This window comes from Sarcophilus harrisii, chromosome 2 (genome assembly GCF_902635505.1).
Source record: "Sarcophilus harrisii chromosome 2, mSarHar1.11, whole genome shotgun sequence".
NCBI lineage: Eukaryota > Metazoa > Chordata > Mammalia > Dasyuromorphia > Dasyuridae > Sarcophilus > Sarcophilus harrisii.
This window is the reverse complement of record NC_045427.1, coordinates 637,796,053-637,817,847: the sequence shown is the minus strand read 5'-3', so window position 1 is coordinate 637,817,847 and position 21,795 is coordinate 637,796,053.

The following is a 21,795-nucleotide window of genomic DNA, read 5'->3' as shown; positions in this document are numbered from 1 at the left end:
GCATTTTGGATTTCCTTCACAAGCTAATTGTACAATATTTCAGAGTCTGATTCTTTTTGTACAGCAAAATAACAGTTTGGTCATGTATACTAATTGTGTATCTAATTTATATTTTAATATATTTAACATCTACTGTTCATCCTGTCATCTGGGGGAGGGGGTGGGGGGTAAGAGATGAAAAATTGGAACAAGAGGTTTGGTAATTGTTAATGCTGTAAAGTTACCCATGCATATAACCTGTAAATAAAAAGCTATCAAATAAATTTAAAAAAAGATAAAGATTATCCATTTATCATAAATAAAATGTTTCAATAAATAAAACTTTAAATGTCGATAATAAAAAAAAAAAAAGGCATGGATAGGTTACACTATCCATTACTATAGAGAGTTTCTAGGATACCACTGATATTATTTTCATATTCTATGACCACTTCATTAAAAATATTTAGGGACAAAAGTAAAAAGCTTGTAAACATTCATTAAAGCAAGTGTCTCTGATAAAGCCTTTGAGTCGAATTTATAAGAATACAAGCCATCCTCCAATTGATGTATGGTAAAAGGATATGAATTTATTTGCAGATGAAGAAAGTAGTGTTATTTGTAGGCATATGAAAAAGTGCTTTTGATCACTATTGATTAGGAAATGCAAATTAAAACAACTCTGATATACTACTTCACACTTTTCAGATTGGTCAATATGCCAAAAAAGAAGGTGATAAATGTTGGAGAGGGTATGGGAAAACTGGGATATTAATGCATTATCAGCCAGTTGTGAAGTGATTTAATCATTCTGGAGAGGAATTGGGAACTATGCCCAAAGGCTATAAAACTATTCATAATATTTGACTCAGGAATACCACTATTACATCTGTATTCCACAGAAATCATAAAAAAAATAGAAAAATGACTCATATGTACAAAAATATTTGTAGCAGCCCTTTTCTGTGGTGGCAAAATATTGGAAATTGAGAGGATGAAGATCAATTGGTGAGCCACTGAAAAAGCTGAGGTATATACATGTAATGGCATAGTATTGTATGATAAGAAATGAGGAATAACAGGCAGATTTCAGGGGGAGAAACTTGGAAAAGCTTAAATGAACTGATGCAAGTGAAATGAGCACAACTTGGAAAACACTGTACACAGTATCAGCAACATTGTGTGATAATCAACTAAGAGTGACTCAGCTCTTCTCATCAATACAGTGATCTAAGACAAATTCAAAGGACTATAAAGGGAAATGCTATCTATAACTAGATAAAAGAACTGGTGGACTCTGAATGCAGATTGAAGCATATGTTTTCACTTTATGCTTTCTTGTGTTTTTGTTTCTTTTGATCTGTTTCTTCTTTCATTGTGACTAATATGGAAATACATTTTATATGACTAATATGATAATATGGAAATGTTTTACATGACATGTGTTTAAATTATATCAAACTAGGAAATTTACTTGGGGCAAGAAATATATATATATATATATATATATATATATATATATATATATTTTCATGATCATACATATATATGTATGGATGTGTGTAATATGTGTACTTGTCAATTTCGCCCAAAAACAAAATGACAGCCATATTACATTCATGTACCAATAATAGCATACAACCTTCATTCTCCATACAGTTACCCAGTAACCTACCTCTTAATGGCAGAATATTGTTATAATAAATTTCTAGGCAATCTTTGTGCTCTTTACAACTCTTTAGCATTCTTATACCGACTTGTCTAGCAGTTTACTTGATGTGTTCAGATATTTGAATACATAGTACATTTTAGGTCTCTCTCATAGTTCTTTGGTGAACATAGAGAGAGTTCTGTCAAAGGTTTTCTGGCTAAGTCCTATCCAAATGAAGTTTGATATGCATAAAAAAACCCAGCTTATTAAAGCACATTAAACAGCCATGGGATTCTGCTAAAGCTGGTCTACAAGACATTGTTCATCTCTCATATCTTAGCAGCTGTTTAATGAAAAGTGCCAGCTCAGTGTGTAGTTAATCTATTTAATAATTATTACAATATCAGCCTTGATTCAATGTGAACATAATGCCAAAGTCCTTGCTTTACCTCACATTAATCCAGAGACCTACATTATAGTCTGTTTCTTAGGAAGGAGACAGGAATATTTTTTAAAAAATAATTCTTATCAAGACAACTACATATGATACATTGTGAACAATCAAAATTAGGAGGATAATTCTTAAGGCTCTGTAGAGGATAAGTCTCCAGGATATTTTGGTTAATGTATAGATTTAAAAAGTGAAATGTAATTCAGAATATTATTTTCTACCCGGAGCATATATAAAGCCTTTGAAAATGTGTGTCTCCTCTGCTATTTTCCAGGTCACTTATCTTTATAGCTCATTCAGTTAAAATGACCAAATTATTATAGAAAAGTTCCATTAAACTGAGTTCTTTTTTAAAATGACAACTCCCCCCCCCGAATAGTATGCAGACCATTTGTTCCCAATATGTGAGTAAGGGATGTAGAGTTATTATATGGGGTCCATGAATCCATATATGTATCAAACACTGCCATTGTGATTTTTATTTCATAAAGGAAACTTCTGTAGTTACAAAGATTGATAAATTATATTGCTTTCATATATAACTGAAGAATGTATCCAGTATTCTATTCTTTATACCAAGTTGTACATTATATAAACTGACATAAGTAATACAGTGTTGGACATGGAGAGAAGAAGATCTGGAGTCAATTCACACTACTGTCACATGGTGTCTATGTCATCCTAAGCAACTCACATACCTACTATGTGTGTATTTGAGATAAAATGTACACTTATTTAAGTTCAGTATTGAACACCTTGCATGTTTTGTGTGTTGTTTATTTATTGGTTGGGTGCAAATTATTAATATTTTATCTTAAATGATGGTGACTACTCTTGAAAAGTTTGCATGGTATCCATATAGATGATATCACATATGAATATTTTCATAATTCTGATGGTTTTCTTTTCCCCCTTTTTAAATAATAGCTTTTTATTTTCAAAATACATTCAAAGATATTTTTCAATTTTTGCAAAACCTTGCGTTCCAAATTTTTCTCTCTACCTTAACCCATCCCCCTTCTGTTATTATAACAAATAATCCAATATATGTTAAACATGTGCAGTTCTTCTATATATATTCCCACATTTCTCGTGCTGTACAAAAAAAATGAAATAAAAAACAAAACAAACAAACCAAAAAAAAGAAACAGAAAAAAAAATAGCAAACACTAAGAAAAAAGGTGAAAATACTATATTGTGATCCATATTCAGTTCCCAAAGTCCTCCTTCTGGATGCAGATAGCTCTCTATCACAAACCTATTGGAACTGTCTTGAATCATTTCATTGTTGAAAAGAGTCACTTCTGTCAGTGTTGATCATCACATAATACTGTCATTGCTGTGTGTAATGTTCTCTTGGTTCTGCTCATGTCTCTTAGCATTAATTCATTGAAGTCTCTCCAGGTCTTTCTGAAATCATCCTACTGATCATTTCTTATAAAGCAATAATATTCCATAACATTCATATACCATAACTTATTCAGCCATTCCCCAACTGCTGCACATACATTCAGATTCCATTTTCTTGCTACTACAAAAAAGGCTACTACAAACATTTTTGTACATGTGGGTCCTTTTCCCTTTTTTATGATCTCTATGGGATACAGACTCAGTACCAACATTGCTGGATCAAAGGGTATGTACAATTTGATGTTCTTTTGAACATATCCAATCTATTGTCTTTTAACTTAATGGTAAACTTAGGGATGAGAAGGCATTGCTCTAAGCTACAAGTTTTTCTATATTTTCAGAGCTAGTTCTGAAAATTAAAAAAAATTCAGTTCTTTCAAGGGGGTATTGTTCTGGGAGAACTGGTCACTGCTATCTCAGTTTGTACTCTGGTCTTCACTCTGGAATGATCCCAATTTCCCAGCAGCTAAAAGTGTTCTTATTCTTCTCTGCCTTGCAAATGCAATCAGAACAACTGTTTCCTTGTGATTGACCTGGTGTTCAAGGGATAAAAATCTATCAGCAAAATCACACAACACAAGAGAGAATGATGGATTAATCATTTGACCCAAGGTGCATCTTCCATGATTTCAGCTACTTGATGTTAAATGGAATAAAGTCGATGTGAAACTTGATTGTATGATATTTACAACAATGCTGGTAGATATAGGAAGACAATTTATCTCATTGAATCATGGTGATATCAATAAAATCAAATAATCAAGAATAGATCTTTCACTACTGTCATTTGATGATAATTCTGCCTCTAAAGAAGGTAATGCTAAGTTCTAAAAAAAAACCACAATTGAATAAAACATGAATTTTCTAGGTTCCTGACAATTGAAATAGGCTTTGAATGCTGACTCAATGATACACAAGAGGGTTATAATTAAATAATTAGACAAACCAAGTTCAGAAATTCTTGACCTGAATTTACTATAATGTATAACTTTTAGGGCTTCTTGAAGAACATCTAAAGTGGAAGGGATTTAGATCTTCACTGGTGTAGTTAACACTGAGAAAAGCATAGGTTTATGAAATATAAAGAAAATATAAGCTGTACAATGCTCTTTGTGAATATCAAATCTAAGCATGCAGAAATTGTTTTGCTAGAGACAATAATCAAATCCCAGGATGTTATTCCAGTGAGATAACAATCAACCATTTTATTTAAAAGCCTTTAAATCAGATTTTTCAAGCATCTGTTATGCCAGCAATCAATTTCTACAAAATTTCAAGAGGGTACTACGCTTAAAGACAATAATAACTTCATCAAAGAAAAATAAAGAAAAACAAATTCATAAATATAAGTAGAAATTAAAATGCATATGATTAAATTAAGGAAGTTCAAAAGGACTAAATATTTGGACAATATTTACTGGGAGATGTTACTCAAATTTCTTTAAGACTTTTTTACAGATGAAAAAAGAACATAGATTCAATGAAAACACTCCTAAAATGTCATTATGATCATTCAAAATGAAAAATATGAAATAGCAACAAAAAGAATAAAGAGGATTTGCATTAAAGATGTGAAAATACTTAAGAAAAAATGCTTTTGAGGGATTTTCTCATTATTTTTCTGCAAATGAATTCTGCCATGAAGATTAATGAATTTATCTGAAAATAAATCCACAAAATAAAACCAAGTAAATAGGGATCAATAAACTCAGTCTTGTGAGCAATCTTGTCTTCCAGATTGTCATATATCCATGCTTCCACATTCTAGGTAGCCAGACACTAAATCCTTTGTACAGTCAACTTCATGCAAGAGGGCCTTCTTGTTGACACTGCATAGATACCAGACTGTCTATGTACCATGTCATCCTTTTTTTTTTTTTTTTTTTTTTTTTTTTTTTGAGCTGGGAGGAAAGGTTCAATAACGTTCCCAGGCATGCATTTCCTTGGTGATGTCATTTACAATGCTTTCTCTGCTCCTGGAAAATCCTTGGCCTATATTGTTTTATAACTCCTTCATGTGAATATCTCCTTTGAATGATATATTTGTCTTTGCATGGTCTTTAAACTTAATTATTTGGATGTGAGAACATTTAATGGTTTACAAATGTACGGTATTATTTGGAATAGGGAATGAATCTGAGATTTCATTTGTATAGTGCTCTACCTTGGTAAACTCCTTTTACCAATGTAAGTTGGCAAATTTTCTACAATTTATATTCCTAGAAACATATAGAAATAACAATGATAGTTTAAATGACTCACCCAATATATCGCCCAGAGTTGCTCTTAAGCTATGAAGTTAAAGAGATAGTATTTGAACCCTGGTATATTTTTGTCCTAGTCTGACTCTACCTTCTATGTCACAGGATCAGTAGAAGAATTAAAACATTTTATTTGACAGATTATCTTAAAAGAGAACTCATGTCAATCCAGAAGCAAGAACTAATCCATTTCTTCCTTAACTGAAAGTTGGACTTTTTCTTTCAGGTCCAAATAACAAATTAATTTCCTAGCAAGAAGGATGTTATAATAATAAATCCATGGCCATGTTAAATTCAGCAGGTAGAGTATAGGTCATGATGCTTAAAAGTTATTGATTGTACATTGGGGAATATTTGTCTTGTTATTTACAAAGAGATTCTGTTTCAGAGTTAAGCAAAAGGATATTAGTGACAGAATTGACTAAAGTTTCTGAAATAAATCAGGCAGCATTAAAATTTTTTGAAGTAAGTATTTCTGTACAATGACTGTCTATTGGCTCATTGGCATGGAATTTCCTACATAATAAGTTTTAGCATGACTTAGATATCATTCTGAATATTTAAATCCAAATTACCATTTTTTAAAGCTTTGGCTACATTTTATAATTATTCTAGATATTTTGTCTGATATATATGTGTGTCTATAAGTGAATGTATCGATAAATATACATATGCATATTTATATTACCTATAATCTCATAAAATGAAGCATTATATTGAAATAGCAATTAGAGATTACAGATTAAAAATCATTGAATATAAAAAGCAATAATTGAAACCCATAAAAGAACATAGAGAAGGAGGTAAGAATGCCCTTAAGTCAGAGAGCATATATATCTGGATAGGACTAAAATGTCAAAGCTTCCTTTATACTGTATCATTTGAGAGATACATTACTTTAGGGTAAAAGAAATAAACAAAAAAAAATAATAAAACACATAAAATGTTATTGCTGAATGGAAAAATAAGTCATAAAATATATCCTGGAAGGCACCATACATATCATCTCCCCAGTACACTCATTTTATATTTGAGGAAACTGAGGCCAATGGAAAGAAGTCATCTGCTGTTTCCCTGGTGAATACATTGAGGGGACCATCTTTTTTTGGACCCCTATAATCTGGTATTCAGGTTAAAGAAATCAGCTGTGGGTATTTCTGCCACCTAATCTATTTTATTTCTCTATCTTCTGTCTCATACTCAATATATCTTCAGATGAGATTACTTAGAATTGTATAATTAAACCAAAATGGCAATTAATATGCAAGGCTATTTAACATAATGCAAAAGATATTAATTGCTTCACTGACCCTTGGCATACTTTGTCTTACAAAAGCTGATTGACTTGGTTATTCTGAGTGTCTCTAAGAGAACAGGGATTGAACAGCTTGTAAATAGTCTTGGTTATGTAAATATATGTATATCTTTAAATGGGAGGATTGTAGTATTAACAAGAGGCAATCAAAGATGAAGCATATGGTTAATATTTTAATAACTTATGTATACAGATACTTACGTGTAACTCATTAGAGGAACTGAGAACATTAGCCCAGGTGTACGTACCCCTCATATAGTTAGACAAGTATTTTTGATTCATCAGTAATCATAGCAACCTACCTGTGAATTTAATATAGACATCATTACTATGTGATGGCTGTAGTAATGAAACGTTAAACTGGCAGATTGAAATAATAATGCTTGCTCTTATAGGTCAATATCATATTAAAGTTAATTGGAAGAAACTTAGGGATGACACAACTTTTTCAAAACACAAAATGTAAGTAATTTTAAATTTCACATAATGATGAAAGAAGGAGGAGACAAGAATGACTTTAAATTCTAAAAAGAAGTACAAAAATACTCCCAGCCAAATAAACAACCCTATCCCCCAAAATCATGACATTATAACATTAGAATGTGTTATAAAGATTCTCTAATTCATACCCTTAGTGTAGCAGGCCTCAACTCTGAAAAGGTATACTTAAATCACAGCATGGTACTTATGTCTGCGCATGCTCAGTGTGATGTAGTGAGATAATCTTACTGAAGGATTCAAGGGCTGGGGGAGGGACACAGGGATCTCTTGGCCCCGGTGCTCTCAAACAGAGAAAACTTCAGGCTCCAGATTCCAGAATCCAGACTCCATCTTTGACCAACCACTTGGCAGCTCTCCTGCCTCTTTCACTTCTCCACCTAAAGATCAAGGATTGGCTGATCCCAAAATCCTCCAGAGAGCTAGCCCAGACATTACACCTTAGAAAGAATTTTTATCAGTGCTCTTTCATTCTATATCTGAACACTTCAAGAAGGGGAAAACACATCACTTTTCATGGCAGCTAAATTCTGTTTTGAACAGGTTTTACCTCCTTCCCTCCAACATCAAGCCCAATCTTGTTGTTTTGTTGTTGTTCTTGTTGGTTTGTTTGTTTGTTTGTTTGTTTGTTTTTCCCTATGTTTGTTTTTTGTTTTTATTTTTTTGCCTTTTTTTTTTTGCAATTTCAATCTATTTCTTTTGTTTCTGCTTTCTGGGAATTATCTAAATATTGCTGATTCTTCATATCAATAGATCTAAACCTATACTAAAGTCTATAATACTGAGAGAAAATTGTAATATGATGTGATTATTAGAGTGTAGTCTGAAGTGAAGTCTAAATAGGGAAAAGGAGATACACACCAAATAGGTTATTTTTTTTTAATTCTCATTAATATTTCTTTTTTCTGCTTTAGTTCATGCAAGTATCTCTGTTTTTTTAGAATTCATCCTATAAACTTCATATAGTAGTTAGTATTCCATATGATAATACCACAATTTTTAGACATTCCTCAACTTATCACCTTTCAATTTTTCTAGTCTATTTTTATACAACACAAAAGTATATTTTGTTTTAAAACAAGATACTATCACAGAAACCATACCACACAAAGTATATTCCCTGATTAATTCAATATATCCTCAAATTCTGCTTTTGTAGTTTGACAATAAAGATAAAGCAAGGATATGTGAATTTAATTTATGCAATTATTACTAATGTCTATTGTCTTTGACCTGAATTTTATAACCTTGTAGAGTTAGCTTTATTTACCTTCCAATCATTGTTCATATGTTCAAATTGTTCCTATGTCTCAGTTTTCTCCATGTATATCACTTCACACATTTTTTACATATTTCTTTGATTTATTCTTGGTAATTGTTTCTTATACTGCAATAATATTTCATCATTTAAATGTACCAAGTTTGTTCAGACATTTTCCAATTACTAATAACATGCTTTCCCTCCAACTTTTATTTTCAGAATCAATACTGATATGAATGTTTTTGCACTTTAAAATATTTTCTTTCTATCTATTCATTAACCTCCTGGGAGTGAGGTAAAAATCAGTATGAATATCAGTAACCAAAAATCCCTGATTCTTATTGAGAGCAAAGTATAATGAACAAATTGTGGATTTGTAGCCAGGCAAGCTGGCTTCAAATCAAGACTCTATAACTTGCCAACTATGTAACCTTTGTTCAAATCACATCAACTCTGTAGATCTTATGGGTCGTAACTTTAAAATGACAGTGTTGAAACAAATGGCCATTAAGAGCCTTCTATCTTTGCAAATATAATTCTATGATCAGTTGAATCAATCCCCACATCCATCACTAGCACAAGAATGACTTATTCCACAACCCATCATTATTGTTTTCATTCTTTGTTTTCTTTTCCATACCAATAAGTATGGAATAGTAGCAATTACTTTTAACTTGTATTTCCATGGTCATTCATTATTACAATATTCTTTCAGAGTATTTGTCTCTTTTGAAAGCTTTTATCTTTTGAACATCTGTATATTGAAAAATTTTTTTAATCTTATTTTTTATGTTATGTTAAATGTTTCTTGTCAACCTTTTATTAGATATCTGGTCAAAGCAGAAATGACTACTATTTACATTCAACCTGAATCAGTCAGGAACCAAAGAATGACCAAGTGGGCGTTGGCCTTGAGCCTATTAGTGACATGATTGGTTTTGATTTAAGACCCTGTTCTTACAACAGAAATTTAGCCAGTAAACACTAAGATATCTTAGGAAGGTTCAGAGGTGCAACAGAAAAAAAAATTAGTTTTAAGAGTATCTGTGGTTAAGGGTTTGTTAATGTAATATTGCTAAAATACAAAGCAAGGACTAAAGTACAAATAGTTTCCCTAATTATTGTAGTTGGGGATGGGTGGAAAGAGGCACTCTCCTCTTTACCACCTACTTTTACATCGCATTGGCCCCAAGTTACTACCAAAGGTGGTATAGTCACAGCATAAATAATTCTCTTACCTACTGCTGAGTTGAGTCCATTTGAATCCATCATATTCTTCATTTCTTGAGAAATATCACAATTTATTTAGTCACTCCCAAATGGAATGGCATTAGTTTTTCTATTTCTTTCCCACAGAAAAAAAAAAAAAGCTATAGTTATGAATATCCTTGTACATTTAGTTTCCTTCCAAGTCTTGACCTTAATTTTCTTGAGTTTCTTTAGTTTATTGAAAGTATATTGTGAGGGGCAGCTAGGTTGTACAGTAAGTAGAGCACCAGCCCTGAAGTTAGGAGGACCTGAGTTCAAATTTGCTCTCAGATACTTAACACTTCCTAGCTGTGTAACCCTGGGCATGTCACTTAACCCCAATTGCCTCAAAATATATATATATATTGCTACACATTTTCATCTGATTATTTTTTGTCATCTATTACCAAATTAGTTTTGCACTATCTTAATTAGGTCTTGTTAATTTTGGCAATTACTACTTCATAAAATAGTATGAGATGTGGTAAAAATCATATTCAATTGAAATTAGTGACCTTGATTTTTTTTTTCTAATTTATTTATTTATTTAAAGCTTAATTCAAAATGGATAGAAAACAAAATGCTACCTTTGGAATTTCAAAAGTGTTTCTACTCACCTAGGCAACCATTTTTGCAAGAATGTAAAAAAATAAATCTTGCATTCATCAGTGAGTCATTGGAGTTCTTTGTAAGATATTTTGTTTCTTACATGTACAATAAATGTCCACTTCCAGAAACCATATATAATAATAGCTCATATTATATTCAGAATTGTCCATCTTTGCTTCCTTTAGTTTTTTTTTTTTTTTTTTTTTTTTTTTTTTTTTTTTTTTTTTTTTTTTTTTTTTTTTTTTTTTTTTGGTTTTTGTTATCTAGTATGCTTTTGATTACAGTCCTACTCCAGTTGGAGGTTTCTGGAAACCCCACTTTTCCTGTCTGCAATCACAATGACAAGTAAGGATGTCAATCCTCTAGGAAGTTATATTTTTTCATAAAAGGACTTAGCTATACCTCACCAACTTGCTAATTCATTTTAGGGTGTGAAGACTGAGTTAGCACCCTGGATATCTTAGAATCAGCCAGAGTCAGGATAAGCAAAAATCCTTGGTCTTTATTCTTGGTTTTTAGTGGTAGGAATGAATTAGATGGACACAGGAAGTGAAGGAAATAGATACAGAATCTCTGCAACCTCTCCTCTTCATCTCCCACCCAGAAGTGACTCTGGCTAGTCTTATTCCACCCCTTAGTCCCTCCTACAATTCTCTGTATACACCAATTATCGAGGCAGCACACAATAGTGGAAAGGGCCATTTTCTCAGCATATGTTTATAGATTATGAATTAGCTTTAATTAGCCTTAAGTGCATGGTTGTGTGACTTCAGTGCATTAACTCAAGAGTTTCAGCCCTTTACATTGGGGTTAATCCACTTGTGAAGTATCACAGTAACTAAATTCTTTTTAGGAATAGCTCACTATGGCATAATCCCATCTCATGATGTCTTTTTCTTTGTTGGAGCTAGCTTCTTTTTGGGGTTACTCTGCTTGCTAAAAGTCACAACAGTTAATACTTATTAAGACTCAAAACTCCTTTTAGAGTTAGCCTCATAATTCCCCAATTGCCGTGGATTAATAGAGTCTCTCTTAGGGAGTGTTTCTTTCCCCTTTTCTTTGCTAACTTCTCTTGTAATTTAATCCATGCTTAGAAGCATATTATTATTTATTTAATATAATATATAATATAATATAATATAATATAATATAATAATTTATTATGCTTCTAATAAAATTTTTATCCCTTGATTTCAAAGTCCAGGCCTAAAATTTTTTTGAAGTGACTCATTATAGCAAGTAATAACCACAACATATCTATTTTGATATCACTCCATATCCCATCCTTTTGGTGGTCTGGAATGAAAAATCTGTCACTAACCTATTACCTCAACAATACGGCTGATATATAATATAGATTTCTCTTTTAGATTGATTTAAAATAAACATTGATATTGAAGTTAAAAATTGTTGCCCCCTACTTTTTTCTAATAAATTCTACTCCTGATCACTATTATTGTGTTTGTCTATATCTCTTGTTTCCTATATCTGATTATTCTTCTACTTTACTTCTACCTACAAGTTTGTCTTGTATTACCTAGTCCACTCCAATGATCCTTCCCTATCCTTTTCCTCCCTCATTATCTCATTCCCATTTATCTATACTTCTTATTCCTCTCCCTATAATTTACTCTTCTGTATCCTGCCTTATCTTAGTCCTTCCCCCCTTTTATTTCTTTATGAATTTTGGAGTTTTATACTTATATCTATATAATAGCTATATCTATATTTATATCTGTATGCATATTTATACACAAATATTAGATATAGATTATATAAATATATTAGATATATATGTATATGTATTATTTCTTTTTTAACTCATTCCAAATGTGAGTAGAATTTCAGAAATTCCAGCTCTCCTCTTTCATCTAATTTCTTTGCATCACTCATTGCACTTGCAACTAATCTGTATAACTTAATTGCTGTTTTTTTTTCTTTTCCTACATTATTGTAATTTTTAGTATCTCTTCATACTAAGATCTATCTCTATGTTTCTACTTGACTACCCAATTACAAATGACAATGTTAGACACATGGTTTAAATTTTCACATATAAAACAGTTTGTCCTTATTGGGTCCCTTGAAATTAGTCTTTGAAGTTGACTCATATGTCAAATTTTCTATTAAGTTTTGTTTGCAACAAAATCCTAAATGTCTGGCAATTCAATAAATGTACATTTTTTTAGTTAATGAATATACTTAATTTTTGCTGGATATGATATTTTCAGCCAGCACCCTAATTCTTTAGATCTTAGATTTATAATATCCCAAGTCCTATAGTCTTTTATTATAACCATTGATAGTTCTTGTGTGATTTTGATTGTGGTTCAAGCATTTTTGAATTTACTGGTATTATCGTTACTTGTAAATTTTCTCTTTGACCTGGAAATTTTGAAATATAACAATAATGTTACTGTAGGTTTTTCTTAAAGGACTTTTTATAGATAGTGAAGAATGGATTTTTTTTCTCTTTCTATTTTCTCTTATTGTTCTAACACTTCAGGACAATTTTCTCTAATTATTTTAATTATTTCTTGTATTACTGTATCCAGAATTCTTTTTTTCATCATTGTTTTCAGGTAGTCTAATTATTTTTATGCTTTCTCTTTTTGATCTCTTCTCCAGATCTGTTGCTTTTCTTATGAGATTTCTCATATGTACATATATTAATTATTATAGTAAAACATTTAATTATTATTTATTGGTCTCATAACTTAATTGACTTTCTCTTTCAATTCTCCATAAGAATTTGTAATGTTCTTCTAATCCTTGTGTGACCCTGAGCACGCCACTTAGCTTCATTACCTTTTTAAAAAAATTTAAAGTCAAATAACAAGGGTAGAATAATTTTAAATAAAGCAATGAGAATGATTCAAGAATCATAAAACAAAAGTCAATACCTTGAATAAAAGGGGGAAAACAAAGTTGAATTGGTCAGCTGGAAAAGTAGGTATAAAAGTTAACTGAAGAATATACTTTCTTAATTATTAGAATTGGACAAGTGGAAGTTAATGACTCTAAGAAACATCAAAGATGATTTAAAACCATCAAAATAATGAAAAAAATAGAAGAAAATGTAAAGGATCTCATTGGGGGGCAATTGCAATAGATGTAGGAAAGATAAATTAAAAATTACTGGATTACCTGAAAGTTATGATAAAAAATTAGCCTGACAACATCCTTCAAGAAAATATCAGTAAAATATGCTTGAACCAGAAGGTAAAATAGTCATTGAAAGAATCTACTAATCACTTCATGAAAGAGATCTCAAAATGAAAACTTTAAGTAATGTCATACCCACATTCTAAAAATGTCAGGTTAAGAAGAAAAGTCTACAATCATTCAGAAATAATTCAAATATCAAGGAGATGGTCAGAATTGCACAGGACTTAGCAACTTCTACTTTAAAAAATAGAATGCTTAGAATATGATATTCTGAGAGGCGCAAAACAACCAAAAATCAATTTCTCAACAAAACTGAGCATAATCTTTCAGGAGAAAATATGGACATTTAACGAAAGAAGGACTTTCAAATTGTCCTGGTGAAAAGATCAGAACATTTTCAAAAATGACTCAAAAGAAGCAACAAATTGCAAAGGAGAAGAGAAAAAAATTGTTATGCTGTTATACTAAACTGTTTACATCCTTCCATATGAAGATGATACTAAATAACTTTTATAACTTGTATCTTCATTAGGGCAGTTGGAAGGAGTCTACACAACCAGTGGGTGTGCTTTCATATGATTACATATTTACATGCACAATTTGCAGTCATTGCTGCATTGTGTAAGATAAAAATCTAAATATTTCCTTTTATCCTATTTTTCTCCCCTTTGGAGTTTTATATGAAACACTCTTCTGTACTTTGTTTTGTTGAAATGTTCACATTTAGTCATGCTTGTTAGGAGGTTGAAATTCATTTCATATCTATTTCTTTACATCTTTTGACTATAATTTCTGGGGGGTGGAGGAGGATCTTAAATACTTTTGTAAGTTGTTCATGGATCTTAGAATCACACACTAATCACATATATATTTATATAAATATTTTGAAAATCAATTACTTATTTTTAAAATCCTGTTTATATTAATTTTGCTTATGCAAATCTTTTTAAAAATTTCATGAAATAAAAATTATACAATTTCTATTTTTATACTTATATAATTCTTTTTTGCAATTTAGTTCTTATATATTAAATGTTTTATAAGCCTAAATTACCTATGTTGACTATTTTAAAAATTCAAAATAATGAATAAATAACAGTAATTTCTAATTTTACATACATACTTAGATCATTTTACAGAGGAATCTTTAGTAGAGTGCTGGCTTATACTCGGTACTCAATAAATGATTGTTCCCCTTTTCCTACAGTTTTTAATGTTTCTAACATAAATTTCTTCAAGATTCTGCCAACTCTTTTCTGCAGTACAGATATTACCATGAATATGATTTCTTAAAGCAATAATTTTGTCAAGTAGGTCTTCCTAATGCCTTGCTGTTTTCCTCTAGCAGAATATAATATCCTTAAGATAGCACATCTTCAGTATAGTTTTGCAGTTATAGTGCCTTGCACAATACTAGCATATAATTTTTACTTAAAGATTGCCTTGAATTGAATCAGAACTGGGGATCATGATATGACAGCTACACTGTAATAAAGAATAACTTATTCAGCATATTATTACATTGGGTATCCTTCATGTTATTAGTCTATAGCATTAGTTTGAAATTCAGAATATACAGATACTTACATATATACACACATGTCTTGTTTTTATGTGTGTGCATATGTTTATGAAACATGTATATATGTTTATATTTCTTCTAACTGTACTGTTAGTGACAAAGTTTTTAAGATTTATAAGTATCATTCTCCCATGTAGGGATATAAACAGTTTAGCTCTATTGAATCCTTTATGTTTTCTTTTCCCTTTTTACCTGTTTATGTTTCTCTTGGGTCTTTATATTGGAAATCATATTTTTGGTTTAATTTGATTAATTCTTATGAAAGCTTGGAATTCTTCTAAATCATTGTATGACCATGTTGTTGAGTCAATGATTCTTGGTTGTTATCCTACTTCCTTTGCCTTCCAGAATATCCTCCAAGTCCTCCAATATTTTTAACATTACAGTTGCTTACTTCTGTGTAATCCTGATTGTGCTCACTAATATTTGAATTGTCTTTTGAGCTTACAATCTTTTTTTCCTTAACCTGAATATTCTGAATTTTAGCTATAATGTTCCTTAGAGTTTTTATATTGCGCTATCTTTCCTGTGGTGAATGGTGAATTCTTTCAATGCCTATTTTGCCTTCTGGTTTCTGGATATCAGGGCAATTTCCCTTTACACTTATTGAAAGATATTGTCCAGATCCTCTTCTGATTCTTGCTTTTGCATAGTACAATGAGCCTGACACTTGTCTTTTTTTGTATCTATTTTCCAGGCAAATTGTTTTTCCCATGAAGTATTTTACATTTCTTTCTATTTTTTCATTCTTTTGAATTTGTTTGATGAATTCTTGGTGTCTCATAGACTCATTAGTTTCCTCATAACTACTTCTTACTTTTAAGTATGTTTTCCTCAATCAATTTTTGTACTTCCTTTTCCATTTGGCAATCATGTTTTTTAAGGTTTTGTTTTCTTCAGTGGTTTTTTGTATTTCCTTTTCATTCAGCCAATTGTACCTTTTTAAACGGTTCTTTTCTTTTTCAAAAACTGTTGACTCCCCCCCCACCTACTTCTCTTGTACCATTCTCATTTCTTTTTCACTCTTTCTTCTATCTTTCTCATATGATTTTTAAATTCCTTTTTGAAATGTACAATGCATACTTTATGGGATTGAGAACATTTCCCCCTTTCCTCTGAGGTTTTTGCCCATAAGCGTTTTGACATTTTTGTACCTTCTGAGTTTGTATCTTGATCTTTTCTGTCACCAGAGTGACTGTGTCAAAAGTGTCAAAGGAGACTTCTTTTCTTTTTTTATGTTTTTTGATTTTTTTAACTTTTTTTGCCTTTTGTTTAAATATGAGTGCTGCTTCTTGGGTGGAAAGGACATTGTGTCATGCTTCTTGTGCCTGAAGCTGCAGGTCATGGTTGTTTTTCTGGTGCTGCTCTGATGTCTAAGAGGACCATTATGTCTGGTGTTATACTAAGAGGGTAGGCTAGGGAGTGACTGTTGCTCCTGGAGGCAATAGAAATCTGGCAGTTTACCTGGTGCTAAGCATGAGTCCTCATCTTGCTATCCAGTGTGTGCTGAGGATAGAGGAATTTCTGTATTTCTTCAAGGTTACATTGAGCACATTTAATATTCTAGGTTGCTCATTTCTTAAGGTAAAATCAATATTACAATCTTTTAGTCTATCATTCGTCATGTTCTTAATTTTCATTAGACAACAGATGATTCTGTGTGAATAAACTATTGTTTCCAGAATTGAAATTTTCTTCTCTTGATTACTCAGTAAGTCTCTTCTTCAAAACTGAACTCAGGTAATTAAAAATCACACACACACACAAAAAAACACAACCTGTAGAGTAAAAATATATATTAATATCAAATGATATTCTGCATATTATCTAAATTTGCAATTTAGTCTCTTTCCAGTGTCTCCTAGTTGTTTAATGTTTTCTAGAAATTTGATAATTTACCATGTGGTTTCACTGGGAAATTCTGTGAGACCAATAATTAAGAGCTCAAAATTCTGTATTGGTCTTTTGAAGGTCTTCAATTTTATTTCTAGCGATATTGTATTCTGGTTTTCCAAACTGTGTTATATTGCACAAATATGTATTATTATAGCACTATAATTTTATATTGTGTTTTGGTCAATCTCTTTTTTTTTTCAAATTGTACAATTGTAAAGGATTTTCTCCTTTCTGGTCTAAATCTTGTAATTTCTTTCTAAATTCTTCTGTAGGAGCTCAAATCACCAAACTTATTTATCTCATTATTTCTTTAAATTTAATACAAAACCTACTCATGAACTTCTTTTGTTTGTACTATATTCATATCTGAGGATATAGTTTTTGGTACTGTTTCATTCATTTTTCAAGAAGCTAATCTTCATTCTTTTTGTACTGCATAGATCCTATTAAACTTTCTTTTTTTGTTTAATTTTAGTTACCCTGCTGTTTTTTATGTAAACACACATAAACATATATATGCATGCAGATATATATGCATATATTCATGCTTCTGTATGCATAGGCATATATTTCATTACATGATATACTTTTTTTTTTTTTTGACATAAAATGAATTGGATGTTAGTGTAATCATTCAGTTGGCCTGTTGCTGGATGACATTTACCTTTTTTCTTTCTCACTATCTTTTTCACTGTTTTCACCACTACACATCTTTTGCAAGTACTCCTTCAGAAATGCTGAGATACAGAATCTAAAAGATAGCATCTATTTTATTTTTAGGAGAATTCAGATCATTCAAATAGAAAATTGAATTCCACAGTATGGAAAGGAAACCCTAAATAATTAATGAAAAAGAAATTAAAGAACATGTTTGCACTGATTTTGGTAATCATGCCTAAACCCTACCAAACATGTTTATCAATACAATAACATAGAATTCATAATAATTCCCAATATTATCTGGACTAACTTCACTTTTTAAATTACAATTCTTTTACTGGACAGATGTGTACAAAGTCTTGTTAAAACAATAGATGTTTGTATGTTTTTCCCCCTGTGGTTTCATTCATTTTTAAAATCCATCTTCATATTTTCTCAGCTCTGCTGAATGCAAATATGACAATTTTTTTCCTACCCAGGAAGTATGATTCAAATAGGAACTCCTTAATTTAAAGATTTCTCACATTATTTTTCTCTAATAACTATAAATCACCAGTTTTAAAAATAACTTTTCCTGCACCTCCTGTTGTTCCTGAATTTCAAAGGGAATTTATATAAAAAAGTAAGAATCAATATATTAATTTCCATTGAATGCCCACAAAACTATGGAATGCTCAATATTTCAAAAACCTATAAATTTGATGAATGTCTTTTGAGATTCTATTATGCTGCTTAAAAACTATTGGAGTGCTTCCTTGAAATTTCTTGACTGATCCCTAATCAAAGAATTTTTAGAAACCTAAAATAAACACACAACAGACGTTTTTGGAGAATAGAAAACAATTTCTATTTTATTTTAATCTTCTCCACTCTGTCTCCTAAGAATCTTAGCCAAAATTGGTTGTTCCCTAAAAAAATATTCCATAGATTGCAAAATCTCTCTATTTATTTATAATTCTGATACCAGAAATTAGCATCTTGTTTGAAAATAGCTTCATTCTTCTTTACTTCTACTTCTCTCCTCTCCTCTCTTTTCTTCCCCTCTCCTCCTCCTTCTTTGTCTCTATGTTCCTCCTCCTCCTCCTCATCTTCCTCCTCCTCCTTCTCTTCCTTCTTTCTTCTTTCTTCTTTCTTCTTCTTTCTTTTCCCTCTTGGCTCAGATGTGTATATACATGTAATGATAGAAAATCTTAATTCATTTTAAATCTACTAATTTAAAATTGTGCTTCTGTAAAATCTATTTCTATAGACACACCATGTGTGTGCCTGTATGTATAATACATCATACACATATATAAATGTATATGTGTATGTGTACCATATGTATGTATATATATATATATATATATATATACATATTATATATACATATTAATACATACATATTGATTCAAATAGAGAATTAAATTCCATAAAATGAAAGGCAAATTCTAAATAATTACTAAAAATGAGGGAAAAAAAACATTCCTTCATTGACCTCATTTAGAAGTTTCTTTTTGTTTTCAATTATACTTTAGAAAAGTGTACTTGAAACAAAAATGCTTACAATAGGGTGTTAACAAAGTGGAATTGATGAGATGATTCTTTAGTTTACATATACTTAGTACTTAGCATTGTGATGTAATGGTTCTCTAGTTCACACATAATCAGTATGATGTAATGATGTAATTGTAATAAGGTATATAAGGGCTAAGAAGGACTAGAAATGGGGCATTCCATTTTTGATCAGTCTCGTGGTGGCTGTCCTGCCTTCATCACTAAGATCAAGAACTCAGGCTGATACCGAGAACCTCCAGAAAACTAGACTGAATGTTACAGTGTTCTCTATTCTTTCCCCCCCTTCCTCTTCCTCTTGTTCTCCTTCTCTTTCTTCTTGTCCTTGTCCTTGTCCTCTTCTTCTTCCTCCTCCTCCTCCTTCTGCTTCTGCTTATTCTTCTTCTTTCCTTGTGCTTCTTCTGCTGTTACTGTTGCTACTGCTGCTAATTTTAGTATAATAATTTAGTATATTGATTTTTAATGATATTCCTTAAACAAACAACAAGTATTGTATTAGTTTTGGTGCCTTGGCCTTTTTCTTTCTCAGTTGATACTGTCCTCAAAAAACTCATAATTGTTTTTTTTTTCTTAATTTTTATAATGCATGGAATATTTGTTGAATGATACATTTTCTCAGGGATGAAGAGGTCTTCTAGCATTCTTTTTCTCTCATTCATCAACAACATATTCTTTTTCTGACAAAATTGGAAGAACTTGCATACGACAAGCACTCACAAGGTGGTTAAAAAAAGATATATAAAGAAATTTCCAAGGTCTCTTTTAAGAACCTTAGAATTGAATTTCTGACATGGTATGCCCTCATCAGAAAACAGGTTGTGTACCATGAGCAAAACAGAATTGAATTAGCTCAGGAAAAAAAAAAAGGAAAATGTGCAAAGCTACAGAGTTCACTCTAATGTTCAAGGGACAATTTATGTTCAACTGGTGGCAGAGGATTCCCACTTATATTGGTCAGATCAGCCATAGTCAGACACATTCTAACTGGGTTTGTCCTCTTCAAGAATGATGGACAACAACTAACAAAGTATAAATCCTTGATTAGTCATTCCTAATTAGGAAATTAGGCATTTCACAATTGTCTTTTGCACTGTTTTATCAATTCTAAAATCTGCATAATAATAATTCACAAAGGTGTCATGAAGTTCAAATGAGATGTATTTTACAAATTGAATACACATGTGCATATGTGCATACACCCACACCCCACATAAATTTCTGTGTGTGTGTGTGTGTGTGTGTGTGTGTGTGTGTGTAATGTTATGTAATGTTCTTGTTGGGTTTTCCTGGAGGTCTCTGGGCAGCCTTCTTTTCAGTAGAGCAATCACCACAAAAATAGCCAGGTGTTAAAGTCCAAATTCTTTATTATCTCCTTCAGAGTCCTATCTCCTTCACTTGGGGTTCAGCTAGCTTTCTCATGGCCTTCAGAGTAGCCTTGGTCTCAGTCAGGGAAGTGCAGGAGGCCAGAGCAGCCACCAGGAACCTGATTGAAGATGGACTGAATCTCAGCTCCTTGGCTGTCTTCCCTAGCTCTCAAATCCACCTGCCTTATATGCTCTACACTGAGTATAAGCCAATCATTATATCACTAGGAAACCATTATTTGTTGTAAGATTAATTCAATCCTACTGAACTTAAAGAACTATTAAGCACCATGCTAAACTAGATAACTATTGTTTCATCAATTTTACTGACTTGACACCTTGTAAGAATCCTTGTTTCAGAATTCAGAGTTTCAGAATTTGAGAGTTCAGAGTTCAGCATTCAGAGTTTCAGAGTTTAGACTTCTGGCCCGTAACATATATGTATACACACACACAAACACACACATGCAAACAACCACATACACACAGGACATTTCAAATAGGAAATTGAATTCCATATCATAAAAAAGCATCTGAACTATGTATAAATATGTGTGTGTATAAATGTATGTGTAGGTATATATAGAAGGATGCCATCATTCAAAAGTATATAAATGAAACATTTTTGGCAGGGTGGTAAGAGAGGTCAATGCAGGTATGGTTTTCTCATTTTTAGTAATTATTTAGATTTTGCCTTTTATTCTATGGAACTTAATTCCCTATTTGAATCAATGTGTATATATGTATGTGTGTGTGTGTGTGTACACATAAAGTGATAGAAATAGAGAATAGAATTGTTCCTTAAGAAAAATGTAATAAGGGAGGGAAAAGAAAATTTAGGAATCAGAAACCTTATAAAGATTGAAAAAGGCATGAATAGAATATAGT